Here is a 7,500-nt window from a genome sequence, read left to right as displayed (position 1 = left end):
AGAAAGAAAAAACCGCCGCGCGCACGCCGTCTCGCCAGCGCGAGCCCAACGGGAGAGAGTGAAAGCCCCGCCGAGCGCGTGCCTCTCTCTCCACCGCCATGGCGTGCGCCGAAGGAATGAGTCATCCACGCCGAATTCTCTGGAACAGACGAGTCGGTTCTACAGCTGACGGGGGGAAAGGGCGTAGCCTTGCGTGCACTAAGACACGTCCCCCCTCGCCCGTCGGCGCCACTCAAGAACACGCTCGAAACTTCGAGATGCGACCCGCGACCTCTGACCAATGGGGACGCGCGGCCGGTGAGAAGACGAAAGGGAGACAGCACTGCCAATGCTGCGTGTATGTGCGCGCCTACTCGGGCGCGAACAACAAACAGACGGGAGAGCGAGCCTATAAAGAAGGACGTTGACCGCTATCAGTCAGTCCGGACCGCCGTTTAAGCTTCGGAGAAGCGCGCCCGTTCGACTCCCGGGGAAAACACCACTCGGCCAGCCACGGACCAACGAGGCAACGTTCGCCAGTCTGCGGGACGGCATCGTCATGGAACTCTGGTCGTCGGACTGCCGCAGTGCCCGGTGAACAAATTGTGTTTTGCTTGTTTACCTCTCTCTTGTCTGAGTGCACTTTAGGTGCAATATTGCCTTTGTATTGCATTCTCTCTCGAGTTTAACTTTGCACGCGTTGCATTGTTTGGTTAATCACTCTGTATGTGTTTATACTAGTGATTGTGAAATCCTCTGTATCGTCTCTTTGCTGTATAAACTTTGTTTTGTTTTGTAAACCTCTGGCTCCGACCCATTCTCTGGCTTGCGACCAGCGAAAGCTGGGCACCGAACGCTCAAAAACCTATTGTCACTTGGTGGCTGGTCTCCGCTGAGTTTGCCACGCTGAGTCGAGGGCATCTCCTTCGAGTCCGAGACCGCTACCCCCACACGCTCTAAGGGTGTCTGGGAGCTTCCCACGTAAAAGTGCGCGAAGTCTGGGTGACAATATATTCTGGCGTCCGCGACAGGACGTTTGGTGTTTGCAAGCACAGAGAACGGAGAAAGAGTCGGAAGGAGTTTACGAGTCATAAACGAGTGTTATCAGCAGAGCGATATTGTGAGGTGCTGCTCCGAAGCGGTTAGTGATGTTCACCGTTTAGAGGTATCCATTGCCTTGAATGTAGAGTTCGGTCTCCAAATATGAGCTTTAAGGAGCTAAAGGAGCTAGTAGAGGTCGGTCTCCAGATGGGGATGACCGGAGCCGAACTGCGAGAATGGGTGGACCAGGAAAGAGAGAGAGCTCGAGAAGAGAGAGAGAAAGAGAGGCAAAGGAAACGTGAAGAAGAACAGAGAGAGCGGAAAAGGCGAGAGGAAGAGGCCGAAAGGGCTTTTGAAAGAGAGATGGCAATCATTCAGAGGAAGATTGCTGAAATTCGGCGTTTGAACGACGTCAGGAAGCCAGCGGAGCTTAACCCCGGAGAGGCCGGGTGGAAGAGAGAGGAAATTAATTCCTCGGCTACCACGGAAGAGGTTGTAGCTAGCTCCACAAGTCAGAATTTGGTTGTGGAACAGTCTGTGCCTGCAGCTGCAACCACAGAGAGTGAAGAACAAACCGGTGTGTCGCTTCCACAGGAAGTTGTAAGCGTAGCTACTGCTGAAGTAGTAGGCACTGTGGAAAAGGCCAACCTGACGCTTCAGTCAGAGGGGACCTTAGGGCAGCCGCCTGAGGACGAAGAACCAGTTCGGATCCCTATGGAGGAGTCCGAGTGCAACACGTGTGAGTCTGGCCGTGCCGACCACGAGAAGGAGTGGTTAAATGGCACTGAGTGTGAAAGCTCAGACGTGGTAATACCTGAAGAGACCGCACTCAGTGAAGACCCGGAAGCCGTTCCGAGTGAATCCTCGAACAGCGAGGAGGGATTTCCCGACGACGAAGGCGAGAAAATTGGTTCCCATGCCGAAGGCGAAGAAATTCTTCCCGCTGAGGAAGGAGACAGTGCAGTACAAGGAATGGAGCAGCACTGCACTGAAACTAACGAGCTCAAGAAAGTATCAGAGAAAGCTGAGGAAGCAACACTGAGCGAAAGTGAGGGGAATGAGTCATCAACGGCTAATGAGCCAGGCTCAGAATGCCCCTCACAAGGAAGGCTCCAAAAGAAGAAAAAGGATTTGGAAGAAGAAAGCTCAGCCCTCGAAGAACAAAAGAGAGCTGAACCAGTGGCTTCATCGCGAGAGAACACCGCGGATGACGCAATTGACAGTGAACCGGGGTTGACCCGAAAAAGAACTTGGAAGAAAGTAAAAAGAAAGAGAATTGAGTCGGGCACCACAGAAGCAGGTGAAACCGAAAAACAGAAGTCCTGGAGAAAATTCAGGCAGAAAACGGGAAGAGACAGAACCAAGCTGAAGACAGCCGAGCCGAATGGGAGCGAGCTGCCCGAACATCGCAGCAAAGTCAGAAAGAAGCTCAGAGGAACGAGCCCAGCCTACAGCAAGGACTCAGTGTGGAGGCGCAAACGAAAACAGAAGAGCGCACACGGAAAAGAGAGCAAACACCTGAAGCGCAGCCGTCGTAAGCGAACTGGCGTTAAATTTGCTCGCAACAGACGCGCTGGCCACAGGAAAAGAAGGGCTCGAAGACTGGCCGCAGAACCAGAGAGGAGTACGAGCAGGAAGCGGAGCCAAAACCGCGTTCGGAAGAGAAGCCTCAGCATGAGGCGGAAGAAGAGTAGAATTCGTGACAGGAGGAAAGGTCAGAGTCGCGTAAGAAAGAGAATTGAAAGTGCGACTGAAAGATTGAAGGAAGCAATCCTGCTCCGAGCCCGCCGTGTCAGCCAAACTTGGAAGTATAGGCGAAAGTGTGCCTTGTATTTGCGTGCTCCATGTTTGTAGCCTTGTGTTAATGTACTGCCCAATCGCGGCGTGTACTTATGTGCATTGTGAACATTGCACTGTGTTGTGTATGTGAAAACATCATGGTAGTGGTGTATGTATTTTCACATGTAGTTTGTGAGCGCATGCATGTGCGCGCGAATTGTACCGCCGAACTGCGGCGTGTTTTGGAGTGCAATCTGTCTATTGTACTGTGTTATGTATGTAAAAGCATCAAAGTATTGATGTATGTATTTTGGCATTCGCCACTGACTTTGTGAGCGCATGCATGTGCGCGCGAATTTTGTGTTTTGTGAATATTGTTACACAATATTCTTAAAGGAAGGGGCAGTGTCACAAAATTCGGCGCATTTTAGAAACCAAGAAAGAAAAAACCGCCGCGCGCACGCCGTCTCGCCAGCGCGAGCCCAACGGGAGAGAGTGAAAGCCCCGCCGAGCGCGTGCCTCTCTCTCCACCGCCATGGCGTGCGCCGAAGGAATGAGTCATCCACGCCGAATTCTCTGGAACAGACGAGTCGGTTCTACAGCTGACGGGGGGAAAGGGCGTAGCCTTGCGTGCACTAAGACACGTCCCCCCTCGCCCGTCGGCGCCACTCAAGAACACGCTCGAAACTTCGAGATGCGACCCGCGACCTCTGACCAATGGGGACGCGCGGCCGGTGAGAAGACGAAAGGGAGACAGCACTGCCAATGCTGCGTGTATGTGCGCGCCTACTCGGGCGCGAACAACAAACAGACGGGAGAGCGAGCCTATAAAGAAGGACGTTGACCGCTATCAGTCAGTCCGGACCGCCGTTTAAGCTTCGGAGAAGCGCGCCCGTTCGACTCCCGGGGAAAACACCACTCGGCCAGCCACGGACCAACGAGGCAACGTTCGCCAGTCTGCGGGACGGCATCGTCATGGAACTCTGGTCGTCGGACTGCCGCAGTGCCCGGTGAACAAATTGTGTTTTGCTTGTTTACCTCTCTCTTGTCTGAGTGCACTTTAGGTGCAATATTGCCTTTGTATTGCATTCTCTCTCGAGTTTAACTTTGCACGCGTTGCATTGTTTGGTTAATCACTCTGTATGTGTTTATACTAGTGATTGTGAAATCCTCTGTATCGTCTCTTTGCTGTATAAACTTTGTTTTGTTTTGTAAACCTCTGGCTCCGACCCATTCTCCGGCTTGCGACCAGCGAAAGCTGGGCACCGAACGCTCAAAAACCTATTGTCACTTGGTGGCTGGTCTCCGCTGAGTTTGCCACGCTGAGTCGAGGGCATCTCCTTCGAGTCCGAGACCGCTACCCCCACACGCTCTAAGGGTGTCTGGGAGCTTCCCACGTAAAAGTGCGCGAAGTCTGGGTGACAGCAGTTGATGTCCCGGTTGTACTGGCGGGCCCGTTGTTGCAGCGTCGTCTCCATCGTGGTCGCCTCGGTTAGAAATTCCGCCACCGTGCGGGGTGGGCTGCGCACGAGGCCCGCGAACAGCTCCTGCTTAACCCCACGCATGAGATGGCGTAGCTTCTTCTCCTCTGTCATGTTGGGGTCGGCGCGCTTGAAAAGACGGGTCATGTCTTCGGTGTACATGCGCACGCTTTCGTTCGTGCGCTGATTTCGGGAGTGCAGCGCAGCTTCGGCCTTCTCCCGGCGGTCAGCGTTGGGGAACGTAGCCAGGAGACTCCGGCAAAACGTCTCCCAGGTGGGAAGTGTAGCCTCGTGGTTTTCAAACCACGTCCGAGCAGACTCTTCCAGGGCAAAGTAGACGTTATTCAGCTTGCGCTCGTCACACCAGCCGTTGTAGCGTGCGACCCGCTCGAACGTCTCCAGCCAGTCTTCAGCGTCTTCGAACACGTCACCGTGAAAAGATGGCGGTGTTCGCGGTGGGTGGCAAAGGATCGGCGCCAGGGGCCTGGTGTCAGCGGCCATGGCAGTTGGACTCGACGGTAGAGGCTGGATCGGCGGCTGGGTCCTGGTGTCAGTGGCCATGTCAGTTGGACTCGGCGGTCGAGGCTGCGTCGTCCTTGTTGGCGGGGGAAGGGGCCCAAATTCAGGCGACTCTCCGCGGAGACGGCGGCTGGGTCGCTGGTGAACCGGTGTGAGGTCCGTAGTGACGCTGTACGGAGTTTGCAGGTCGGGAAGCGTACCCCGCACCTCCACCAAACTGTAGCGTGCAACGCCAAAAAGAACACCCGCGCAGAGACGAAAAAAACCTGCGGCGGTCCCCTAGTGGTTCGAGCGCGCGCGAGAGAGCCAACAACTTCTTCCTCTTCTAGCGCATGCGCTACTTCTGTCTCTTCTTCGAATGCATGTATCAATATTTCTCCGGCGCAGCCGGAAATCTTTGCAGCGAGAACACGTCGCATATACACGCACACCTCTTGCACTGATGCTGGGCGAAGTTTTCATGCATTGGAAGCTTGCGTTTACTTCGGTTGCTCTTGCAGCCAACGACGGCGCAGTGCCGCCCCGACCATTATGTCTCGTACATCGTTGCTACTCACTCGAACCCTTCCTTAAAGACCCAATCAAACGCCACGCAGAAATTAACACGCACAGTCCCCTGGACGGCACCTCGCTTCCCGAACCCTACGCCGAGAGGCGGTGCCTGCTGTCGAGAGCAGCAGCGCGCCTGCAGTCTGTGTGCGAGGATAAGGCCAGGTTCTTCTGCCCTCGCATGATGGCCGCGAGCGCGCTTCAACTCTCGACACCAGTCGCGATCTGCCGACAAGACAAGCGCGGCGTGGTGGACTGCTGGTCACGCCGGCGCCGGGCGTATACAGGAGGCGTCTTTACCAGTTCTTTGCTTCCGTCATTGAAGCGCTCCATCACCTAACGTATGTAGGTGCGTGCTGTGCATCACTGCAGGCATTTTCCCTCTACCAAACTGTACTGCGGTTATCTGACGCGCATTGTTAATCGTTAAGCTGACATACGACAGTTGTCGACCAGGCTAGGACGCCTACCGGAAATGGTACTTAGCGGCAGGTTTCTGCGCTGGGGTGTCGTATGTTGCCGACTTTGACGTGCGCCACCATCTGCAATAGTTTTATGCATCAGACGGTAAATTTATTGGTTTGGATCGATGGTGCAGTGATGTGCAAGCGGATCGGCCAGCTACAGACTGAAGGTGGCGCAGGCGAGGCGCGTGGCCTCGATGGCCAGTGCTTCTTCAGCATCCATGCGCCGAGCTTGCTTTTGTCCCCACTCAACACATTTCGCGTACAGGAATGTAAGCACGACAGCTTCCAGTTTAAGTTGCTATTTTCACAGGCATGTCAAAGGGATCACGTGGTAAAGGGCTGACCGTGGTGTCTCTCTGCTGTTGGTATCTCCCTGAATAAAAAGAAAACATGCACGAGTTTATTAGGTTCTTTGTCACTTGTCCAAAGGGCTAAGCGATGGTGTCACACGCGCCGAGAGCTTCCGATAAAATAGACGCCACTACAAGCCGCTGAATCCGTGAATCCTGCCTTCTCTGCTAATAATTATTCAAGCTTTGATAAATTAAGCGGGAATACGTTTTTATGCTCCAGTTAGACCAAAAATTCGCATAAATATGCGCCAGATACCTAAGTTTATTTCCTCTTCGCCCTGTGACTCAGCTGAACTTACAAGGATAATTAGCTGATGTAACTGGCACACCACCACGCAGGCGACAACAAAGCCTTAGTTGGGGGGGGGGGGGGGGTGTGGCCGGCCGGAAGGATTAAGAGCGCATTGCAACTGGAACTGCATGCTAGCCTTACACCTAGTGCTTGATATTGACCAAAAAAGTTTCCTCTCCGATGGAGAACTAATTACGGTGGCGACAGCACGAGTGCGTGCTAAGCACCGGCACAATATAACGAGAATGTCGAACTAAAATGAAGACTAATGGATAATTTTTATTTCTTTGATAACGTAAAGGTTTCCTGCAACGGAACCGCACTCTGGAATAAAGGTAGTTGTTCTTTCAGGGCCCGAAGGTGCCACAGCCCAGCAGTCCACAAAGGACCGCCCGCACCGCGGTGCGCCAGTCGGCGGAAATGGCCGTTTAGGAGAACGGCTCAGGGCACTGTTCACAGTTAGATTTGGCGCCCGCCAGGAGGCTCCTGCATGGCAACCGACCCCCCCCCCCCATGTGCCATACTGGACACATTTTTAGTTCTTTTCAATTTCTGATTAAATCTATAGCCCACCCCCATCCGCCATAATATTGCGAGCTTCGAAACTAACAGCTCGAAGAGAGGAGTGCTCGCAGGCCCAAAATGCGCTGCAGAAATGGAGGTGCCGAGGGGCGCTCGCCAGGCTTGTTTAATAGGCGTGTCGAAGGGCGCTGACAACAGCCTCCTCCATCACGCCTTGTGGCGAGAGTTATTATAGAATTTCCCGAACAACTCGATTGTCTAGCTCCCGTGGCCGCGACGAGGTCGGCATCTTGTTGCGCGCCATGGTTGTCCTGCAGACGCACGGCGTCTATAACGACCGAGCTTGGTGTTCGATAGCTCGAAAAGCCGCTGTGACCAGGAAGCGAAAAAATTACGATGAAATCGTATCACTTTAACTGCCCATGCTTGCATCCAGACATTTTTCACCAAATTTTATCGCTAGATATCGCTATAAAATTGGCAGTGGCTTAGCTGTGCTGTGCCAGGGTTTATGTAGC

This window comes from Amblyomma mixtum, chromosome 3 (assembly GCF_055824585.1).
Source record: "Amblyomma mixtum isolate Tamu chromosome 3, ASM5582458v1, whole genome shotgun sequence".
Lineage (NCBI taxonomy): Eukaryota > Metazoa > Arthropoda > Arachnida > Ixodida > Ixodidae > Amblyomma > Amblyomma mixtum.
Note: the sequence above shows the minus strand (reverse complement) of the source record.